The 13,074-nt window shown below is 39.7% G+C and overlaps 1 protein-coding gene across 4 annotated transcripts in view; it reads right to left on the reverse strand.

Moving 5' to 3' along the window:
- 5-HT1 (serotonin receptor) overlaps positions 1–11,761 on the reverse strand; it is a 158,151-nt gene extending 146,390 nt beyond the window's left edge. Inside the window, exons 1-2 of one of the 4 annotated variants that reach the window (XM_076622683.1) lie at positions 11,566–11,761; positions 3,599–3,873 (exon numbers count right to left, since the gene is read on the reverse strand). The gene's annotated coding sequence lies outside the window, so the exon portion shown is untranslated. Of the gene's footprint in view, positions 1–2,175; positions 2,403–3,598; positions 3,874–7,856; positions 7,926–11,565 lie in introns of those variants that run through there. The other 3 variants (XM_076622685.1, XM_076622687.1, XM_076622682.1) reach the window with 3 other exon arrangements.
- Between the last annotated feature and the right edge of the window lie 1,313 nt (positions 11,762–13,074).

The following is a 13,074-nucleotide window of genomic DNA, read 5'->3' on the forward strand; positions in this document are numbered from 1 at the left end:
GCAAAATTATTCCAGGGAAAGTTATTACTAGAACATTTCGATGGAAATCACATACACTGAAAGTAAAGAACACGTTTACTTCCTACGTACTGTTTCATCGCTTAAGATATGTCTAATAAGACACATCGTTATAACTATTTACTTTCAATAGAAATATAAAAGAAAACTAATACAAGTTGATTAATTAACACGTCACTAAATCTTTTAAAATGATTCAAACAAGATAAATTTCGTGGACTAAAAAATTCTCACCAATATAAACGATTTACATAAAATTGTCTGATAAAATTGCACAAAATACAATGTAAAATTTTTCAAAATTTAAAAGCCATGATATAGCGTGTTTCGATCTCTCACGACTCCCACGTCAAACTATATAAAACTCACGTGGCAGTCAACGAGTTAAAACGTTTCGTCCTCGAGGGATAAGGAGCCACGATTCAAGTTGATTATGAAATTACGTTTCTTATGTTCTTACGTAATGTGTCAAGTACGAATGTCGGAGGTCGACCTCCGATCGGATCGAAGCCGAATGAAATATTAATCGACGACGGTGTATCGTTTCGATGACGTTCGCGTGTAAATAGAATAAAGGACGGAATAAATATTACAGCGACGAGACAAAAAGATGCGAAACAGAAGGAAATACGACGTGGAGGGTAAGCTCAGATTGCCAAAGGGGTTTCCTGTTCGGTGTAAACCCCTCGATGCTTTATCTTTGCAGTTGAACCGTGTATTCGCGTGCTCTGGCGAAATTTCTATTCTTATTTGCACATATACCATTGGTGTTTCGCGGCAAGTTCGTTTATTCTTCGCTCAAGTGGACTCACGATCAGCAAATCCCGTATTCGATGGCAAAACGATTTGATAGCTTAGTCGCTAATGAAACGAAACTATCGGCACAATTAACCGAGTTCTCGGCGAAGAACGAAGCTTCGTTGACTGTAGAATCGTTAACCGGACGCCTCTCGATCCGTACACTGGGTAAATGGAAGGTGCGGCTTGAATAAAAGCCTCGAATGGGAACGCATAAATTTCTTTGTTACTATCGGCAGAGCGAAAAACGCAAGGGTAAAGCCTCCTTTCGATTCGAAAGCATTCTCTGGATACAAACGAACGTTCCTATTCGCGCAAATTCTTTCTTTTTTTCTTTTCTGTTTTTTTTTCTACAGGAAATAATACCTGGCTTTCGTCGTTTAGTTAAGCAACGAAATGTTCAATTGTTTTAATGAAAATGCGATAATTAAATTAATGGGTTGGAAATGGAAATGTGTTGCAAGCGTTTTGGACTATGGGGAGCTTTCTTAGGAATTTTCAGGCCTTTATGAATAAGCGTAACAATGCGTTTTAATGTTTAAATGCATGCAGATGTCTCCATTAAAAGTTTACTTTCTTAAGTTATGGTTTCTACCGCTTTTCATCCGATTGGACTCTATTCAATTCCTGCACTAACGAGAATGAATGTACCTAATTTTGTATTGTTAATTATCTATCTATTCCTAGTTGCTATTGTTTGGTATCAAATTAACATTAAAATATTTAATTTTAAAATATTTTAATATTAAAATATTTTAATTAATCGATGCTTCGACGAGAAAATAGTAGCACAAGTGCATTTTTTGATCAGATATTTATCTATCACGCTTTGCTACGATCTTATAAATTTTTATAAATAATATTGCATGTACATAACGGTATGTTTCAATCTTTAGAATAGACCTTTCTACTAGACCATAGATTTCTCTGTTAAAATTTAACCCTTAAACTGTAAAAGCGAGTATTCCGTGCCCGGGCTATCTCGACAGACTCGAATTTCTCGCAAAAAATGTTATTTCACAAAAGTTTTATGATAACCTTAATTTAGAACGTTTGAAGATGTTACGTGAATTTTTGTGCGAGTATTGCTTACTGAGAAACGCATCAAGCACGAAAGTTTCGTGTTTTGAGCTTAAGGGTACCGTAAAAATGTTTCCATTCTAAAGATTAATTAATAAATTCACAATTTTCTCAAGTTAAAATTTCGTCATATACCACTTCGATCAATCGCTCCCTTTATTCGACGATTTTAATAACGATAATGAATATATTGACTATTATATAACGTATGCTATTATACAGCTATAAAAAGTTTACGATGGTATTAAATATTGGAAAATTTCTGTCGGGCTTACTCACTCATTGTCAGATTACGGGATATTGCCGGAGGGTACGCCAAACCTTGTGATTACAGCACTCGCGTGTTTAAAATTAATAAATATATCGGTTTAACACGTAACCGCGATCGTAAAACGAGCATGGCACGCCAACAGTTAATAAAAGTAACGTAATTATAAATATTCTAGAAATTTTAGAGAACGCCATGGTACGTACGCGCACTTCGAAGGCTGAGCGAATACTAAACTGCGTACAATGACGAGTAATAACGCGACCCAAACACACCTCAAAACCGACCTGTGTCGAACTCTACGATTCACGAATTGTTTATTCGGCCGAGTGAAAACCAAAACACACTGCGATAACATGGAAGACGTTCAGAAAAAAGAAATGCCTCTGCGCTTGACAAGCAATGATACGATATCACAGTTCGTCGAACACGTCCCTTTTTTTGCTGGATGAGGAACGCGAGCACAGATGTTTACACTTCGTGGACAATTTATGCGCATGTTTTCGTTTCTCTACGATCAATTCCGAAACATTTTGGTTAGAAAGATACCCCAGGCTTTTGAATAATAAAGTAATATGTATTACGGTTTGATTCGATATGAATGACGGAATAATATTAGAATATGTATTAAGCGGGGATGCAAGATTTTTTGAAATACGTAATCTTTCAGGTAGAAAGTTATGGTAAATAGAGTGGTTAAAGAATACAAGCGAATATTCCTGTAGGTAGAAAGTTATGGTAAATAGAGTAGTTAAAAAATACAAGGGAATACTCTGCCAAAATTAAATGCCCCTCGCTCTTGAATAATACAAAAGTGTCACGGTTTGATTCGATGCGAATTGCAGAATAATATTAGAATTTTTATTGTATGCATGATTTCTTTGAAAATACCCAATCTTCTAGATAATAATTTATTATACGTAGAATGCTAAAAATCTCTAGTTCTAGGTAACAGCTTTTTATGAGAATCTATAGAGATACGAAGAGAAGAAAATCCTTCTAGAGATACTGGTTCATCGTTAATAAGCAGATTGCGGATGCTTATGCAAATGTATAATTTTATGTATTTATTAAAAACAGATAGAAGCCAGATAAAGAATTTAATTGCATCCAGTAAATACGTAATTTTCATACAATACACATTTATCACAATTTTAGATTTTCTCTAAATGCATAAACATCTGCCGTCTATCAGTAACGTATACTTAACGTAACTTGATCATTTTCAAGCAAAAATAATTCCTCCCTTAAATAACAAAACAAATTTCCCAGTGTATTTCTCGTGACAAAGCTCGAATATATCAGCCTCGAATATTATATCCGCACGAGCGCCAACCCGCCTCTACCACATCCTTCGTAAACAATGAATCAGTAATTTATCATGGCACAAAAGTCACTGGAGGCTGTGAATTCGTAGGAAAATTTGGCTCATACCTGAAATCTCTAGGCAAGGCCAATCTCAGCGGACGACGACGCACACCATCGTTGTTGCATCGTCTGCATGCGCGACGTTGCTCGTCTAGAATGCCTTATCCCGGTGGTACGTGATCCAAACGGCGATGATCCGCTCGCAGACGTGGACAGTTTGACGAGAACGATTAAAACGTTGAATCATTAGCGAGACAGAGGCAACGAAGTGGCTAGCAACGCGCTGTTTTCGTCGCTTTAATGCTAGCTGCACCGGATACGCGCATTATCGGCCGAGACACCTACCAGAAATACCATTAGCGGCCATTTATTTCGAACGAATACCCAATCACGACGGCCGATAATCTAGTGTCGGGTCACGTTTTAGCAGCAGCTGAAAGTAGCAGCCACCTGGCCGGCCCCGTTTTTCGTTCGACGTTTCGCAATACGGGGAAAAGGTTCATCATCGACTATTCTAGAGACTAAACACCTTGGCTGTTGAAGTACACTTCGATGTGTTTTTATATAACTACCAGTCCCTGTTTAATCCTTAGTTGCTTAGATACCCTGGTTTCTCAAGTACACTTGAGTGTGTTTTTATGTAACTACGACCCCTGTTTAACCCTGGCTGCTTAAATACCTCGGTTGCTCAAGTATACTTCTTCGTCGTCTTTATGTAACTACAACCCCTCTTTAACCCCTGCCACGGTCCTCGAAGGATTTACACAGGCCACGAAATTATTCGAACACTTGTAGACACTTCCTATGAATATATTATGTGTACGATAAATCTTGAAATTTCATTAGCACCATCGTGAGACTTGATTATCATGATTGTGTTGGAGAAGTTTCAGGCAAATCCGAAGATACGTATTTATAGAAATTACAAGATATTTATTACAAATTATTGTACATTTAATAAGAATGTAGCGTATAGCATAAATAATTATGCTTCTGGCTTCCGTAATAGTATTTTATGCCTCGGCTTTACTTCAGTTTCAACTTTAAACGAGGAAAAATCTTTCAATGTTTTAATAAAATCTGTAGCACACGATTGTTACTTTATAAATGTAACTTTATAAATACATTCTTCCCCGTGTTTTCCTCAAGTTTAAGAAACTTTCGAAGGGTAGAAAAATACGATCCGATGGAAAACGACTCAAATGTCACAGCAGGGTTAAGTCGAATGTCTAATCGATATACCAAGTTTATGAATGACATTTCCGTGAATCAAAGTACGATGTATTTATCACCATAACGCGACCCTTCTATATTCTATTTTTATTTCCTTCACTTACGACAATATTCCTCTTTATGTACCTGTATCCTCCTCGTACAATTTTATTATTTTTTTTTCTTTTTTGGTAGCTCCATAAATTTCTTGCTATTCGTCCAACCGAAAATTCAACGAGCCATCGCGATGTTTATTAGAAATAATCTGTGAATATTCTATTAGAATATTTTTGATTATTGTGAAAAATTTGCTTCTTTGATGATTTCGAACAGCCAACAGTGGTTCTCTAGAATAATCGCAGTGTTTGGGGTGAATGACGAAAGAGGAAGGTGTGATAGGGAGTGTTACAGGTTTACACGAGCTCCTATCAGTATTCCGTGCGCTTTCAGGAAGGCAGGTTCCTCTCTGCAGAGCCAGAACTTCCGGCCGCAGCTAGTTTATCGTGAAACGAAGAGTTCAACTCTATGAACTTACGACCGGGCAACGTTTTGGGACATCTTCGTCGACTTTGAGATAGCATGTCGATGTTTGCTCAGCGAGCAGCTGGCAAATTATTTTCCAGCAAAACTTCGAAATCGTTTGCGTCTTTGGAAAGGGGTTCGAGATCCTCGAGCGAAATCTGTTAAAGTATAGGGGTGGCTTTTGTACGGATTGAAGCTGCAATTGAATCCAGAAATATCGTGATTCTTTCGCAGAAGCAAAGTAGATAGGAACTGGAATGAAGTATCTCGTTACTACTGACTCGAGATCTTCCTCGAGAAATGGCCGTACTTTGTCCCAGATTTCAAAATCTTATACTTTCCACGCCAAACTGCTCCATCTTTGTTCATAACGAAACGTCCCAGTCGACGATCTAACATTCCATCGGCAATTAATTTTTACGTTTCCTCTTCTCTTCTTATTTTCATCGACCAGGTAAGAAAAAGTTAATGATAGCTTGTTCGTCGAAACGAAAGATACAGAGAGAGAGAGAGAGAGAGAGAGAGAGAAAGCAGAATCCAGCAATGTGAAACGGTGAAAAAGGTAGACATCTCGAGGAAAAGGTCAGCCAGCCACTTAGTCCTTAATCCTCTCATCGAGTTCCAATTAATACACGTCGGCAGCCGTTATTCAACATTCAGGAAGGAGGACCGCGCGGATTAATTGACTCGCTACGATTTAAAATCGCCGACGACAATGGACTACCGAGACCTCTTCCCTTTTCCTTCTATTTTTCTTTCTCTTTCCTAGCCGCGGATTAAGGAAATCATTCCTTGGGACGAAGTCCTTGCACCGCGACGGGAATTTTTGTAGGCCGATAAGACGCCGGACCGAATTGGATCCGATAAGAGGATCAAGAGCAAAATTTGTGACCGCGCTTAATAAGCGGAATGAAAAGCAAATAGAACAGAATCGTTCCACCGGGAATCCCCTGTATATACGAGAAACATTTCTTTCTAGAAATATACAAAATAATTGGAGTGCGTAGACGAAGAATATACGATAAATCACATTTTTCGTTTTTTACAATGCAACGGTTTAAAAATTTAGTAGAATATAATGTTGTCGATAAAACCTGTGTTACGAGTATTCTCTTTTTATTTGATTTTCAGGCTGAACGTAATGTAGCTTTCCGTGCATCTCATAGTTTAGACAATATTGTTTATCCGAGTATTAAAATATTATTTATAAATATAAACATTAAAACAGCGTTTGTTGTAACGATTTTGCCTTTGGCTGGATCTGACAGATTCTTTCCACTTTCAGCTGTTTTATATTAAAACGAACCATAAGGATATTAAAAATCAACAAATTAACAAAAATGTGTTTCTCTCCTGTTGTTTACGATTTACTTTGAAATGAGACATTTTTTCTAAAAATTCGATAAAATATGAATACTTCAAGACGAAAGATTTGCTATGATTCAGCAATTCCAGGAAGACTTCAGAATTCCAGAGGAGCATCGCTCAGAAAATTTTCTTCCACAAAGTGTTGTTTTATAATGTCCTTGTTTCTATCGTTTTCTAAGAGGAAAGGAAGATGAAACTGCATGCAGAAACATCAAATGGGTTACGACACCTTATGTAACGTATTGCGTAGAATTATTCAAGTATTTCCAGCACGCAATGGAGGATAAAGGTGACCCTGTTAACGACCTTTCTTAATCCTTCGACCTTACGTTCTGCCGAGCGAGGGTCATCATGCTCGATAAACCAATAAATTTTAATAATCGCCAGCGAGAGGCGAACAAAGGACCGAACGATCGCTAGCAGATCGAATATTTCTCTTATTCTTTCGACGAATAACGTGACGAAAGAATCTCGTGGACTACGATGGAATCTCGAAGTCATACGATGCTAGAACATCCCCAAGAATCTCTTCCACTTACAACAGAGAAATTTCAGCATCGCCTGGCCACAACGATGAAGAACTCTATATGAAAGTAAAAAAGCGAAACTTACATCGCGAAAGTATTTGAACAATTCACCATAGAAAACCCCTATATCCATATCGTACGTGTTATGTAAAATATTTTGAAATTTCATCGCCACCTTAACGAGAAAAGAATTTCGTAATTATATTAGTAAAATTTTGTGGCAATCTGAAAATGTATATAAAAGTTACAAAACATTTATTACAAACGTATAATATTTAATAAAAAATTGATTTACCGTACGAATAACCATTAAAACTGGAAGTGATAAAATGAAGAAATTCGGTGAACTGAATATCGAAACCTATTACTATTACAATGAATAATTAACTGCTTCATTATTTTCTTGATATCTGCGAAATATACGCTTATACTAAATATATTGTAACTTCTATATATTTTTTCAGATTTGTTTCAAACGTTAGGGATATAAGAATGATAGCGAAGTTACATTATAGTGTTAATAAATCTGAGAAAGAATGTGAGCAAGGGTTCGAATACTATCTCATTCTTTTAATATCGTAGAGAATAGAATTACTTTCTCAATTTCTTCATAGTCCATCGATTCCCACCCAGCTATATCGATAAAAGAAGCGAAGGGAAGTCACAGAATGACCAACCGGTCGAATAATACTCACCATTGACCCAGTAAACTGCAACTCGAGAAATTTCCTCGCCACCTTAGCAGGAGAAGGAAAGGAAACTGCCTAAGGAAATATAGGCTCGTTAGAAGTCAATGCATTTCCTTCGTTTCGCGATCAAATATTCTACGGAATCGAAACGAAAGGAAGGCGGCAGACCAGGTGGTCTGTCTTTGGCAGATAGAATTTTCGGTAGATACGAAACCTATCGAAGATAGAATCGAACAATCGGAACGTCAGAGAAAACGAGAAAGCTTAATGAGAACGAGAGCTGCCGCTAGATACGCGAATTTTCGATTAATCGCCGAAGTCGTTGCAGAAAGGTTCGAAGATTTCAGATGGCAGCCAACGACGATGTATCGCGTGTCTTGCGCGAAACATTCTGCAATTTCATTAGTCTCGTTGTGACAACACTCGACTATCATGATTATATTGGCAAAGTTTTGAATAAATCTGAAAATAAATATAGAAGTTACAAGATATTTCTAGTAAATTATACATAATTTAGCAAGAATTTATTTAATAGGAATAGCCATATTTCTATCGCTCACCGTATGAAACAAATGAATAATAATAAGTTTTCGTGTCTCGCTCTGGCTTTGTTTCAACTTCGTAAGGGACCATTTAATGGCTTAAGAAGATTCTGATAAGATCGATTTTCGCCATCTGATACGCGAATTTTCGATTAATCGTCGACTTTGTGTTACAAAGGTCCGAAGCTTTCAGGTGACAGGGAACAACAATGGTTTGTTTCATCAAACGAAACGTTGCAGTGGAACTTGAACTAGTAAACGTAAATACCATCCCGTAATTACGACGCGTGTCATCGTCTGTTCGCGTGAATAGCAGAGTCCGCCCAGGGTGATTTGAGGAAGCAGTGCATCGCGTGCAAACAGCAGCGACGTGTCTCTTTAATGGGAAAACTCTAGACAATGTTGTTGCGGTTAGTCGGGCCCAGAACGAAAGAGAGGGAGAGCTTTAGAGATAGTTCAGAATCAGATGGACGAGAAAAAGAAGCTGCAGGGAGCGAGAATTGATCGAGGTCAGGTTAATGCCGGTCGAAAGAAACCGTAATTGCTTAATTCTCGGAGCGATTCCAGACGATTCGAAGCGAACCAAGAAACCGTACAGCCCTGATCCAGCTGTTTGCTGTATTCGATTTATCTGCCATTGGTTAAACGAAAGGAGATCCTCGGTCAGATCTAGGGATTTTAATAAATAAAAGGGAAACGCCCGTTTCAGCCGGAGAGACAGCCAAGAAAAATTCAATTTGTCAGCTGACTGGATCTAGGAATCGGTCTGATATCAGTGTGATCAGAGAAATAGCTGGAAATTCGGTGGTTCGTAGAATTTAGATTTCAGCGTGGAGCTCACGATCAAAGGCGTGACGTGGAAAACGATTTCGATGGCGATTCACGGTGACAACCGGCCCAAGGAGATCCGGAATTTCAATGATAACGCGATTTCCGTGGACACACGGTCGCATGCTACCAATTCGATCATAATGCACATCCTGCTTTACGACATCAAACGTTCCCAACGCGATATGAAACGATGGCAAAACCTCTGCTGACCGAAGAGGTAACATCCCTTCCGGTGGACAACTCAGAACAAATTCAATTTATCGGCCGGCTAAATCTCGAAATCGAATCTTTCGGAAGGAGGAAAGAGGATTAAAGCCGAGTGGAGGATGGAACTTTCGATCGTGTAAAATGAACGTCCACCCTCTATTCTTTAAAGGACACTAACTTACACGGAAAAGCAGAGAAGGCAACGAGACAGAATTTAGAGCGGAAGGAGCAGCGATAAAATTCCGGATTTCCATTTTAAAATAGTGACAGGGATGAAAGGGGGGAGAAACAACGCAACGATAAAGCGGCATTCGCACTAAAACGAAAAGTGGACCGCGTTTTTTTTCGAGTAGATCCCTTCGTTTTTCGGGCTGCGTTCGCCAACGACCGAGAGATCTGCGAACGAAAGATTCAATCTGTCGGCGGGCTCGGTCACGAGGGGATCGACTTCTCCCCGCGGAGTGCGAGAATAACAAAAGGGGGATGACGAAGGAAAGCCAGAAAGGAGGAACGAGATAGAAGAAAGAACGCGCGAGTTACGGCCCACGATATTTCCACGCGTGAAATTGAAACCCGTGACGATCTCACCTCGAAGCGACGATCAGCCACTGCCGCTTTCTCCGCGTGCACCTTTTATTCCCTTGACGTAGATGGACATTGAAACGCGTTGGTGAAAGCGAATAACCTCTTCCACAGGAGCATGCAGAAATGACGAGAACCAGGGCTCAGAGAAACTTCATTTCCGTGGGAGTATTTCTGATCCACGAATCTCTAAACTTCTCGATTGAGATGAGACACAGGATGAAGAACAGGAAACGAGCGACGGAATCGTAAAGATACGACACTCGTCTCCGAGACTTGCCAATTTGTTTCCATTATCGAGCTATGTTTGAATGGACACCAATTTCTCGTCTTCTCTTTTATTTTTATTTTTCTTTTTTTTTTCAAGGAACAACTCAAGAGTTTCTCCGTGCAGTTAAGTTTTCGAGTTGTTTGTCCATTTGGAGTAGTATGCAAATCGGGGAATGAGAGAAACGTTCAGCTACGTTTTCCCTTTTTTTTTCCTTCTCTTTCTTTTCTTTGTTGAAGTTGAAACTGTAAAGGAGTTTCGAGTTCCCAAATGCCAACAAAGGTGCGAATGTTTGCGTGTCACTGAACCTTCGATCGACAGAAACTCGATCTTCCTTGGACCTTCAGGAGAAGCAGGGGGGAAGGGAAAGCGTATAATCCAATGAGCAAATATCGAAGATAGAACGAACGTGTTTGCTATCGGTCATCCTAAGCCGCAAATAACGAGAGGGTTCGTCTAACACGAGGAAAACTCCCTGTGATTCTTCCCTTCCTCGTTGTCTCGTCGATCCTCCTCTCCTCGCACCTTCTATCGAACTTCTCAACGAGAATCCATAAATGGCCCTCCAAAAATGAAAGAATAGATAGATCACAGGAATAGCGTACGAGGCTGCTGGTAACATGATATTCAAACACTCGACTCGCGATTTATTTAAAATCACAGTAGCGATCCAAGCGACTGGTGCAGGACCGAGCAACAAGTTATACACCATAACAAGCGTATCAGCAGAGAGGTGTGCCGTTTCCTCGCGTCGATCGTTAAGGCATTCATTCGAATTGGAAAGAAACTTTAAAGTTTCAAAACAAAAACGCTCCTTCTAATGCGCTAGATCTGTTCGATCCTTTGGAAACTTTCACGTCATATAACGAGTCACAAATAAATTTAAACAAATTAAGATAGATTAAATCGTTATGTCAGGGATGCGAAAGGAGGGAAATTCGTCATAGGAAAATCGAAGCGACGTACCGTCGTGACGCGTTCACTCGGACGAGTCACGGATTTAGTGTTGGATCCAACCTTTCGAAAAACGAATGAATTCTAACAAATTACAATAAATTAAAAAAGAAAAAAGAGCATGCGTTAAGGATGCTAAGGGAGAGAGAGAATTGTTCAAAAAAAAGTCAAAGGGTGCTCATCGCGCCTTATCTCGCCACGGATCCACGGCTGGATCGTGCGCGTCCGATCGAAAATCACGTGAATTGTAACGAATCGGAATAAATGAAGAAACGTGCATTAGGAATGTTAAAGGAGAGACATTTGTCACAGGAAAACCGAAAGGATGTACCGTCGTGATGCGTTGACTTGCCACAGATCCAGCGCTGGATCGTATTGCACCCGGTCGAAAATCGTGTTCAGATCCGGTTAAACCCGAGTCGAACGTCGGCCGTCGATGCGCTGTCGCGTAAACACGGATATCGATATCCGGTGAAAACGGTTCCCGATGGAAACGGCGCGATGTTCGAGCGACCCGGTGGTCCGGAGTACCGTGCCAGTACTGGTACTGTGGAGTTTGTTATCGAGTAGCGGCGAGAGGAAAAGCGGGCAGGGTGGTGGCAGCTCTGCTTGGCTGACAAGTAGACAGAGATGGTATTACGCAGGCGCTAACTCGGCTCGCCTCGCGGCAACCTTCCATCCTCCCTCTACAACCCCCGACAACTCGAGTGTTCGGCCACCCTACACGGCCAACGATGCCACCTACACCGTCACCCATCCTTGGAACGCCTTATCTACTCCGAGATGTCCAGCGAACCACCGTGCAAGCGATTCGGGATTAATGACGGAGATAAATACTCTGAATATTCATTATTTAGGTATTCTGGTTTTCTGAATGGAGATAAGGTATTTCGTGAATGTGTGCGTGAGAGTAATTGCAGAGCTTTTTGAAGAAGAAAAAAAGATGACCTATTCGTATATAGTTGGTACAATTGGAACAATAGAAAAGGATAATGTCTTCTGTATTATTAGACACGTTCAAATATATGTAACACATAAAAATACACATGTAAAAATGCGTATGATTTATATTCAATTTTTATTTGAAACATTTTCTCGTAGGAACAGTTTACGAGTAATTTGGCTTCGCGTTACGAAACTCTCTCTGTCTATTACACACAAACGCTTGGCATCAATTGAAGCTTCATTAAACGTTAAAAAACACGATGAAAAATTTGTCTTGCGAACAGACCCTTAGAAAGATTTTCACTGATTAATATTCTATCCTGCTTCAGGAAGAAATATTTTCAGTAAGACCAGACAATTTTGAAAAGTTTCTTGTAAATGATACAGAGAATTTCTCAGCGGCAAATATCAGACGGAAGAAGTTGCAGGATCTTAAACTTCTTATAGGGTGGAACTGTGAAATAAAAAGGAGGAAGACAAGGAAATATCGCGAGGTATCACGAGCGATCTAAATTACCGCGCTTCTTTGTCCAATGAAACGATCAGAATGAAAGAGGCGGAAAGTAGAAGCAAGAAGAAAACGTTCGAGTTTGGATTCTCGAAGAATTACAAGCATCGAATCAACTTCGTCACCAGCAACTGTTTTCTTTGGAAACTCCGCCAGTCCTCCGAGGGATGTACGGTCTCTTGACTTTCCCACACCTTTTCCATCTTCCTCGCCGAAGCGTTCCAAGATTTGATCGACTCGACCTGTCAGAGACGCTGAATTGTCGTCGATAGCGTTGACGTGACTTTTCACCAAGTACGATTAACCCGACCCACTCCCTTAACGAGCAGTGGTTCGACCTATGACACATCGAAAGAGAAGAATTTTCTTGCGGACATTTTTGTGGAA

The sequence above is a fragment of the Bombus vancouverensis genome, chromosome 11, assembly GCF_051014615.1.
Source record: "Bombus vancouverensis nearcticus chromosome 11, iyBomVanc1_principal, whole genome shotgun sequence".
NCBI lineage: Eukaryota > Metazoa > Arthropoda > Insecta > Hymenoptera > Apidae > Bombus > Bombus vancouverensis.